This window comes from Rhinopithecus bieti, unplaced genomic scaffold (assembly GCF_001698545.2).
Source record: "Rhinopithecus bieti isolate Rb0 unplaced genomic scaffold, ASM169854v2 scaffold_4553, whole genome shotgun sequence".
In the NCBI taxonomy this organism is placed as follows: Eukaryota; Metazoa; Chordata; class Mammalia; order Primates; family Cercopithecidae; genus Rhinopithecus; species Rhinopithecus bieti.
In genome coordinates, this window is record NW_016804694.1 from 445,468 (window position 1) to 456,762 (window position 11,295).

At 46.6% G+C, this 11,295-nt stretch overlaps 1 pseudogene; it reads left to right on the forward strand.

Annotated features, from left to right (window-relative positions):
- Positions 1–10,680, forward strand: part of LOC108528295 (UMP-CMP kinase-like) — a 21,932-nt pseudogene extending 11,252 nt beyond the window's left edge.
- Positions 10,681–11,295: the final 615 nt, after the last annotated feature.

Here is an 11,295-nt window from a genome sequence, read left to right on the forward strand (position 1 = left end):
CCATGTTGATCCTCCATGGGGGCCTGCCACACACTGCTCTGGCGAGGTGTCCCACTGGGGCAAATGCCTACCCAGGAGCGCTCTCAGGATCCGCCTCACTCAGGCTGGTCGGAGTCCCCCGCAGGGATGTTCCAGAGAGCAGGCTTAAGCCGCCTGAGGAGCTGCCTCGACCATCTGCCAATCACCTCGCTTCCCAGTCAGGGAACCAAGAAATGTAGCAGGACAAGCGGCAGACAAAACTCCTCAGACACCGAGTTACAGAAGAAAGGGGTTTATTCGGCCAGGGGCATCGGCAAGACTCCCGTCTCAAGAGCCAAGCTCTCCGAGTGAGCAATTCCTGTCCCTTCTAAGGGCTCACAACTCTAAGGGGGTGCATGTGAGAGGGTCGTGATCGATTGAGAGAGCAGGGGCTGCGTGACTGGGGGCTGCATGCACTGGTAATTAGATAGGAACAGAAAAGGACAGGGATTTTCACAGTGCATTTCTACACAATGTCTATAATCTATAGATAACGTAACTGATGAGGTCAGGGGTTGATCTTTAACTACCAGGCCCAGGGTGTGGCGCTGGGCTGTCTGCTTGTGGATTTCATTTCTGCCTTTTAGTTTTACTTTTCTTTCTTTGGAGGCAGAAATTGGGCATAAGGCAATATGAAGAGTGGCCTCCTCCCTTAATGACATAGCAACTGGCTTGCCTTATAGTAAACCATCCACGAGAGAACAGAGCAGACTGCAATGCCTTTTCTGACCTCACCTCAGAAGTCATGCACTGTCATTTCAGCCACATTGTGTTCCTTAGAAGTCAGTCTAGCCCCCATTCAAAGGAAGGGAATTAGGCTCTACCTATTAAAGGGAAGAATATCAAGGAATTTGTGAACATTTAAAAACCACTACAGGTACATTGTCAACAAGGACTAATTAGACACCTACTGTGTGCTCAGCAGCTAGATACATCTGTATCCCCACAGAGACATTCCCTGCTAAGGAGAAGAGAAATTTTATAACCAGTAGTTGACACTCCATCCTTTCCCTCTGTCTTTTTTTCCAGCTGTTTAGCTTGTTTTCTCACTTGCAGGCCTCTTTGACCCTCAGGCAATTCTATTTACAAAGAAACATCTCTTCCCATCTTCTCATTTAATTCTAACGTTTCAGAGAAGAGGAGTGGCTTGAATTAGATCTCCAGAGAGGAGAGAGAAGAGCTCTCCAGGTTGGGAGACTTGGACTTTACAGGAGGGGAAACCAATCAGAGTTTCCCTCTGATGGGATTGTGATAGGGGTAGGGTGCTGGTAGATGATTTTGGCCAGGCCGATTGCCAGTTACTTCTCTAACTGATTACCTGAAGGAGATGTATGAGAGACAGAGACAAAGGGAACTCCAGCCCCAATGCATGGCTTCCAGTAGGACCCCAACACAGGGTTCTCAAGCAAAACTGGGCTGGAGTAGCCAGGTGTGTCTTAAAACTTAAAGCAGGGGCCGGGCACCTGTAATCCCAGTGCTTTGGGAAGACAGGCAGGGGTATCACTTGGAGAGGAAAGGGGGCCTCCCAGGCTGGGGTTTTGGTTTATTCTTGGGCTCAGGGGGAGCAGGTGTTGTAGAAGGGGAAGCTCCCTCCATGCCCTTCCTGCTTCTCGGGAAGGAATCCATGCCATGTTCCAGGACATACAGAAGGCCATAGTTACTTGTGGGGAGGAGTCACAGGCATTAAAGGCTCACACTTGTCACATTGAGTATTCTTCTTCCCATCCTTGAGTGGAAGAAGAGAACTGACCCAGTGCCTGGATCCTTGGAACAATCACCTGTTGTATTGATTACCTTCTTGCATAAACAAATTCCCCCAAAGTTTAGTGGCTGTATTAGTCTGTTCTCACACTGCTATAAAGAACTACCTGAGATGGTAATTTATGAAGAAAAGAGGTTTGTTGACTCACACTTCCACAGCCTGTACGGGAAGCATGGCTGAGGCATCAGGAAACTTACAATCATGTGACCTTATTGCCCCTGAGCTGCTCAGTAATTGCCACCTTAGAATGCTCTTTCCCATGAGCTGGGCCAAGGAGTTCTACAGTCCAAAGGAAGTGATGGCCAGGGACAGTGTCTCATGCCTGTAATCCCAGCAGTTGGGGAGGCTGAGGAGGGCAGATTGCTTGAGCTCAGGAGTTTGAGAATAGCCTGGGAAACATGGCAAAATCCCACCTCCACCAAAGAAAAGAAAAGAAGAAAAGAAAAGAAAAGAATATAGCTGGGCATGATGGCGCATGCCTGTAATCCCAGCTACTAAGGAGGATGGATTGAGCCAGGAGGTCGAGGTTATGGTGAGCCATCATTGTGCCACTGCACTCCAGTCGGGGAGACAGAGGGAGACTCTGTCACAAACAAACAAATAAACAAATAAAGTGATGCTTATTTTTGCTAGGTGTTGTGGCTCACGTCTGTAATCCCAGCACTTTGGGAGGCCGAGGTGGGCGGATCACTTGAGGTCAGGAGTCCGAGACCAGCCTGGCCAACGTGGCAAAACCCCATCTCTGCTAAAAACACAAAAATTAGCCAGGCGTGGTGGTGCATGCCTGTAGACCCAGCTACTTGGGAGGCTGAGACAGAAGAATCGCTTAAACCCAGGAGGCAGAGGTTGCAGTGAGCTGAGATCACACCACCGCACTCTAGCCTGGGTGACAGAGCAAGACTCCAACTCGAAAAAAAAAAGTGATGCCTATTTTTCATCATGTGGAAGGAAAAGTTAAGTGAATAGATACTTTTTCCCATTTTCCCACTTGCTACGGCTTATCTGCTGATGAGTAACAGACGGCCAAATGAATGAGCAAGGAGCAAAGAGTATTAGAAAAACACAGAAATGTGATTTCTTAAAATAGTTTATGTATTGGCCATGTGCAGTGGCTCACGCCTGTAATCCCGCACTTTGGGAGGCTGAGGCAAGCAGATCACTTGGGGGAGTTCGACCTCAGGAGCCTGGCCAACATGGTGGAACCTCGTCTCTACTAATAATACAAAAAAAATTAGTCAGGTGTGGTTGCACGCACCTGTAGTCCCAGCTACTTGGGGGGCGGAGGCAGGAGAATCAGTTGAACCCAGAGGTTGCAGTGAGCTGAGATCATTCCACTGCACTCCAGCCTGAGTGACAGAGTGAAACTGTGCCTCAAAAAATAAAAATAAAAGTAAACCCAAAAATAAACAAAAAAAAAGTTTATGTGTTTTTTGAGATGCAGTGACCTAGTTACATGCAATACAGTGAGAAGAGGGAATGAAGACAGAGAGAAAGAAAACTGAGTTCCTGAGGTGGGATTAAATCTCCTGATGTTTCCTGGTTTCTACAGAGAGCACCAGAAGGTCCGGATCAGCAGGACAAGCATGAGAATCACAGCTGCCTCTAAGGGAGTGAGCTGATTCCTAAAATTTGACCCATGGGTGGAATCTGGGGGAAGATTCCCCAAGGCTGAAGGTACTCCAGGCCACATCCCTGGCAAGTGGGGAGGAGGCACTGTGTAATGCATCCTGTCTGCTGACACTGGAAACCATCAAAGCTAACTGCTGAGCATCAGTGACATCCTCTCAGGACATGGCTGGCAACGTTTGTTGTTTGTAAGAGCTGGAAATGTGGGTCACTGTGTCTGGTACAGCCCTGTCAGTGGGGGTGAGGCAGGATGACAAAGGGAATCTAATTCTTACTATGGAATCTCTCCATTCTCATATCATCCTGGATAATTGTATTCTGGGGGATGTTGGAGTCAAATACGAGTCTAGGAGACAAAGAGGTCATAGAATGGAGATTTTGTAGTTAAGGAGCTTAGAGACAGGACTCTTAGGCATAGGTGGGAGTGTAACTTGTGGAATTAGAAGGCATGCTCCATACTACCTGTATCAGTTCATTTTCACACTGTTATAAAGAACTACCTGAGACTGATTATTTATTTATTTATTTATTTATTTATTTATTTATTTTTGAGATGGAGTCTTGCTCTGTCACCAGGCTGGAGTGCAGTGGCACGATCTTGGCTTACTGCAACCTCCGCCTCCTGGGTACAAGCAATTCCCCTGCTTCAGCCTCCTGAGTAGCTGGGACCACAGGTGCGTGCCACCACACCTGGCTAATTTTTTTGCATTTTAGTAGAGATGGGGTTTCACCATGTTGACCAGGATGGTCTTGATCTCCTGACCTTGTGATCCACCCTTCTCGGCCTCCCAAAGTGCTGGGATTACAGGTGTGAGCCACCATGCCCGGCCCAGACTGAGTAATTTATAAAGAAGAGAGGTTTAATTGAGTCACAGTTCTGCATGGCTAGGGAGGCCTTGGGAAACTTACAATCATAATGGAAGGTAAAGGAGAAGCAAGCACCTTCTTCACAAGGCGGCAGTAGAGAGAGAGCGAGGGGGGATATGCCACACTTTTAAACCATCAGATCTCATGAGAATTCACTCAGTATCACCAGAACAGCATGGGGGAACCTGTCCCCATGATCCAATCACCTCCCACCAGGTCCCTCCTTCGACACGTGGGGATTACAATTTGAGATGAGATTTGAGCGAGGACACAGAGCTAAACCATATCACTACCCAAAGCAATCTACAGATTCAATGCAGTTATTATCAAAATACCACTGACACTCTTCACAGAAATAGAAAAACACTAAAATTTGCATAGAATCACAAAAGACCCCAAATAACCGAAGCCATCCTGAGCAAAAGGAACAAAATTGAAGGTATCACATTACCAGACTTCAAAATATACTACAAAGCCATAGTAACAGCATAGTACTGGCATAAAAACAGACATGTAAACCAATGAAACCAAATAGAGAACCTAGAAATTAATTAATGTGTTTGGAGTAAGTACCCCAAAATCTGGCCATAAACGGCCCCAAAACTGGCTGTAAACAAAATATCTGCAGCACTGTAACATGTCCATAATGGCCCTAATGCCCAAGCTGGAAGGTTGTGGGTTTACGGGAATGAGGGCAAGGAACATTTGGCCCACCCAGGGCGGAAAACCCGTTGAAGGCATTCTTAAGCCACAGACAAAAGCATGAGCAATCTGTGTCTTAAGGGCATGTTCCTGCTGTAATTAATTCAGCCCATCCCTTCGTTTCCCATAAGGTTATGGGATACTTTTAGTTAATTTAATATCTATAGAAACAATGCTAATGACTGGTTTGCTGTTAATAAATATGTGGGTAAATCTCTGTTCGAAACTCTCAGCTCTAAAGGCTGTGAGACCCCTGATTCCCCACTTCACACCTCTATATTTCTGTGTGTGTGTCTTTAATTCCTGTAGCGCCACTGGGTTAGGGTCTCCCCGACCGAGCTGGTCTCGGCAATTGGTGTCCATCGTGGGGGCTCGAATCCAGGTCGAAGGGTCCCCGGAGAGATGGTTGGAACGGAACACTAGCTGGGGGACACCCGAGTACTCTTAAAGCAATCCTCGTGGTAAGGAGGGGAGCTCGGCAGCGTCAGGGTAACAGTGGGGCAAGTTTGGGGTCTGGTTCCTTCCACCTTGGAACTTTTTCACACTGATGAAGAGGAGGAACAAGAGTATACTGAAGTCACAGAAGAGGTTACAGAGCATGTTTATTTGCCAGCTGAAGGTAAAGCGGCAAAGGAAGGAGAGGTTCATCCCTACCCTTCTGCACCCCCCTTATTATTTTGAAGAAAATGACCGCCCAGATCTTTCTTTTCCGGAGGACACTGGGTGAAAAGCAGTTGCCCCAGCGACTGTTCGAGCAGCACCTCGAGTGACTGCTGTTAGTTCTTTTCAGGCAGGAATTCAGCAAGCTAGGCGAGAGGGTGATTTAGAGGCTTGGCAGTTCCTTGTTAGAATACACCCCCCAGATCAAGAGGGAAATGTTACAGCTACTTTGAACCTTTTCCTTTTAAATTACTCAAAGAATTAAAGCAAGCAATGTCAGTATGGACCAGGTTCTTCTTTTGTAATGGCCTGCCCCTCCACACCTGTAGGCATTTCTCGTCAGGTGGAAAGAGAGACTTGAGAAAGAGACACAGAGACAAAGTATAGAGAAAGAAAAGTGGGCCCAGGGAACCAGCGCTCAGCGTACAGAGGACCCGCACCCGGCACCGGTCTCTGAGTTCCCTCAGTATTTATTGACCATTATCTCCACCATCTTGGAGAGGGGGAAGTGGCAAAACAATAGGGTCATAGTAGGGAGAAGGTCAGCAAGAAGACATATGAATAAAGATCTGTGTCATGAATAAGTTCAAGGAAAAGTGCTGTGCTTTGATGTGCATACATGCAAACATCTCCATAAACATTTTCAGGGCATAAAGAGCAGCACTGCCGCTAGCATGTCCCACTTCCAGCCCTAAGGCGGTTTTCTCCTATCTCAGTAAATAGAACATACAATCAGGTTTTACACCGCGACATTCCATTGCCCAGGGATGGGCAGGAGACAGATGCCTTCCTCTATCTCAACTGCAAAGAAGCCTTCCTTCCTCTTTTACTAATCCTCTTCAGCACAGACCCACCCGTCTTTCCCTTCCCACAAGGCCATATTTCAGACTATCACATGGGGAGAAACCTTGGACAATACCTGGCTTTGCTAGGCAGAGGTCCCTGCGGCCTTCTGCAGTGTTTGTGTCCCTGGGTACTTGAGATTAGAGAATGGTGATGACTTTTAACAAGCATGCTGCCTTCAGGCACTTGTTTAACAAAGCACATCCTGCACAACCCCAAATCCATTAAACCTTGAGTAGACACAGCCCATGTCTCTGCAAGGACAGGGTTGGGCGTAGGGTTACAGATTAACAGTATGTCAAGGCAGAATAATTTCTCTTAGTACAGAACAAAATGGAGTCTCTTATGTCTACTTCTTTCTACATAGACACAGTTAACAGTCTGATCTCTTTCTTTTCTCCACAGGACTGTTAAAGAATGTTACTGTTTCCGGTCAAATGATACCTACTGACTGGGATGCTCTTACTTGAGCTTGTCTAACTCCTGCTCAGTTCTTACAATTTAAAACTTGGTGGGCAGATGAAGCTTCCATTCAGGCTGCTCTCAATGCCCAGGCCCAACCTCAAATTAATATAACTGCAGACCAACTTTTGGGGGGTTGGTGGCTGGGCTGGTTTAGATGCACAAGTGGTCATGCAGGATGATGCTATAGAACAGCTTAGAGGAGTGGGCATTAGAGCTTGGGAAAAAATCACTTCAGGTGGGGAACAATACCCTTCCTTTAGTGCTACAAAACAGGGACCAAGAGAACCATATGTTGATTTTATAGCTCGGTTACAGAAGTCTCTTAAAAAGATGATTGCAGATTCGGCTGCTCAGGATATAGTGTTGCAGTTACTAGCTTCCGACAATGCTAATCCTGATTGCCAGGCTGCTCTGTGACCTATCAGAGGGAAAGCACATTTAGTTGATTATGTCAAGGACTGTGATGGTATTGGAGGTAATCTGCATAAAGCTACCTTATTGGCACAGGCAATGGCAGGACTGAGAGTGGATAAAGGAAATACTCCATTTCCTGGAGTTTGTTTTAACTGTGGGACGCATGGTCATACTAAAAAAGAATGTAGAAAAAATCAGCAAGTCAGGCTGCCAGATAGGGGAAAAAAGAAAACTGCTGATCCTGAAATATGTCCAAAACATAAAAAAGGAAAACACGGGGCTAGTCAGTGTCACTTTTGATAAAAGTGGGAACTTTCATCACTTTTGATAAAGAAGGGAACCCAATTTTGGGAATGAGCCATGAGGGGCCCGTCCCAGGCCCCGTTCTAAACTGGGGCATTTCCAGCTCAGGCCATTCCCTCACCCCTGTACAATGTCTGTCCCCCGTCACAGCCGGTAGTGCCACAGTAGATTTTTGCTGCACAAAAGTTGTGAGCCTTCTGCCTGGGGAACCCCTGCAAAAGGTCCCAACAGGAGTCTGTGGATCCTTGCCAGCAGGGACAATAGGGTTACTTTTAGGAAGGTCTAGTGTAAGTTTAAAAGGCGTACAAATACGTACAGGAGTCATCGATTCAGATTATAATGGGGAAATTCAAATTGTTGTATCTACTTCTGTTCCCTGGAAAGCAGAGCCAGGAGAGTGCATAGCACAGCTCCTGATGGTGCCGTATGTGGGAATGGGAAAAAGTGAATCGACCTACATGTCCAACAGCAGATGAATGGGTAAAGAAAATGTGGTATAGGGCCAGGTACAGTGGTTCATACCTGTACTCCCAGCTCTTTGGGAGGCAGAGACAGGAAGATCCCTTGAAGCTAAGAGTTTGAGACCAGGCTAGGCATGGTGGCTCATGCCTGTAATCCCAGTGATGCAGCTCCGATGACGAAGAAACGCCAGGGTTCTTTGTCTCTTGCTGATTAGATAAACAACGCGGACACACGTGGAGTGGTTTCAAAGGGCGGAAAGTTTAACAGGCAAGAAAGAAGAAAGCAAGAAGAAAACGGCTCCTCCATAAAGAGGGAGTGGGGCTCCAAACAGACAAACCCCGGGTGCTGCGGAAAACTAGTCCTTTATATTGGGAGGCTGGAGGAGGCAGTGTCTGATGTGCATAGGGCCCAGGGGATTGGTTTGATCAGGTGTGTCATTCACAGAGCCTGCGAAAAACCTGGCCCTCCCACCCTAGCCTTTTAATATGCAACTGCAGGTCTCCGGGATGTCCTGCATTCTTAGAGTCATCTGGAGGTGGTCACGACAGCTGGCGCACTTTGGGACAAGGAGAAGAGGGCAGGAATCGCCACGTTGGATGGACCCAGTTTCTAACCGCTTGTGTTTGCGTATCAAAGCTTGCAGGCCTGGCTTTATCAGGCTGCTTTCTGTTAGCAGAGAAATGTTGCGGCCGGGCGCGGTGGTTCACACCTGTAATCCCAGAGCTTTGGCAGGTCAAGGCAGACGGGGCGGACCACGAGGTCAGGAGTTCGAGACCAGCCTGGCCAAAGTGGTGAAACCCAGTCTCTACTTAAAATACAAAACATTAGCCGGGCTGGTGGCAGGCACCTGTAATCCCAGCTAAACGGGAGGCTGAGGCAGGAGGGAGAATAGCTTGAAGTGGGGGGTGGAGACCGCACCACTGCACTTTAGCCTGGGCAACTGAGTGAATCTCAAAAAAACCCTGAAATGTTTGGGGGAGTTGCTTCTATTAAAAGAAAAAGCTTTACTGAGGACTCCTTACCCTTACTATCTGTCTAAAATAATTTCTTAATAACTCCTATATTACCAGCACTTTGCTAGGCCGAGGTGGCCAGATCACCTGAGGTCAGGAGTTTGAGACCAGCCTGGCCAACAAGGTGAAACCCCGTCTATACTAAAAATACAAAAATTAGCCAGGCGTGGTGGCAGGCGCCTGTAATCCCAGCTACTCAGGAGACTGGGGCAGGAGAATCTCTTGAACTCAGGAGGTAGAGGTTGCAGTGACCCGAAATCGTGCCACTGCACTCCAGCCTGGGCGACGGAGCCAGACTCTGTCTCAAAAAAAGAAAAAAAAAAAAACAAAGAAAGTTTAAGACCAGCCTGTGCAACATGTTCCATCTGTACAAAAAATAAAAAATAAAATAAAATAATTTTTAAAAAAACAAGTTCCCTTCTGACCGCGGCGCAGTTGCCCTGGTAGCCCGCCGCTTTCCCACGCGGCCTCTCTGCCCCACTTCGGGCTGGCTGCTGTCAGCTCCCTGAGCTGAGGTGCGGTGCAGGCTGAGCCACTACCTGAGCCGCTGCTCCACATCCTGGGCCTTAGCTTCCCGCTGCAGACCTGCCAGCCGAGTCTTCTCTGCCCTCCCAGTCTCATGAAGTCGCCGGTGGTGTTTGTCCACGGCGGTCCCGGCGCACAGGCATCCTTGAGAAAGATGACTACACACACCTTTCTGCAGGAGAGTTGCTTCATGATGAAAGGAAGAGCCCAGATTCACAGTATGGTGAACTCACTGAAAATTACATTAAAGAAAGAAGCATGGGACCAGTGGAGATAACCATCAGTTTATGACAATGGCTGTCAGTGCTCAAAAGAGTACATCCTTGATGGATGGGTTTCCAAGAAGTCAAGACAACCTTCAAGGTTGGAACAATAGGCCGGGCGTGGTGGCTCACGCCTGTAATCCCAGCACTTTGGGAGACCGAGGTGGGTGGATCACCTGAGGTCAGGAGTTCACCACCACCCCGTCCAACATGATGAAACACCGTCTCTACTAAAAATTCAAAAAACTAGCCGGGCCTGGTGGCGTGCACCTCAAATCCCAGCTACTCGGGAGGCTGAGGCAGAAGAATCTCTTGAATCTGGGAGGCGGACGTTGCAGGGAGTCGAGACCCCACCACTGCACTCCAGCCTGGGTAACAAGAGCAAGGCTCCATCTCAAAACACACACACACACACACACGCGTGTGAGCGCGCACAAAAACAAGGTTGGAACAAGACAATGGATGGGAAGGCAGATAGATGTATCTTTCATTCTGTGTGTGTGTGTGTGTGTGTGTGTATATATATATATATATACTGTAATAATATGATCTATATGGAATGATGTCCTGAGAGAGGAAAGAGTAGCAGTAGGAGTGATGACAACAGAGAAAGCTTGGGAAAGAGAACTGAGCCCCACCTTCAGACAACAAAGCCAGTTATTGACTTATATAAAGAAATGGGGAAAGTAAAGAAAATAAATGCTTCTCAATCTGTTAAGTTTTTGAAGCTGTGAAGATTTTTGACAAGGAAAACTAATTCTCAACCTGAAAGCATCCTTGAAATCTTGCTTGAATATTGCTTTGATAGCTGCTATCGCGACCCCCTTTTAAGGCAATTTTAATCTTTCATAACTACATCTCAATTAGTGGCTGGAAAGTATATGGTAAGACAAATTAATTTTTTTATGTTTTTTTTTGGTCACAGGAGAGACAGTAAATTAAGAGACATAACTTCTTCATCTTAGTTACAGTGCTCACTAAACAAGCTAGTTTTTTTTTGTTTTAACTCAAAAAGACTATCCCTTTTATAGTTTGTGCCTTCTATGAGCAAAACTTTTCAGTATGCTTGTAATTTAGTAATTACAACATGTTAGGATTTAGGGATACCCACTTCCTCCTTTTCTTGCAAGTTTTAAATTTCCAACCTTAGGTGAATTTGTGGATCAGATTTCAAAGGAAATTTTTGTGGAGTCAGTTCTTGCACACAATGTGTTTAGTAAACAAACTCGAAGTGGATTCTTAGCAGTGTTTTAGTACATATCAAATAACTAACCATTTCCTATAGAAAAGTAAGAAAACATAGGCTTTGTTTTACTACAACTTGTACAATGTTGTATGACAGGGCATATTCTTTGCTTCCAAGTTTTGGGTT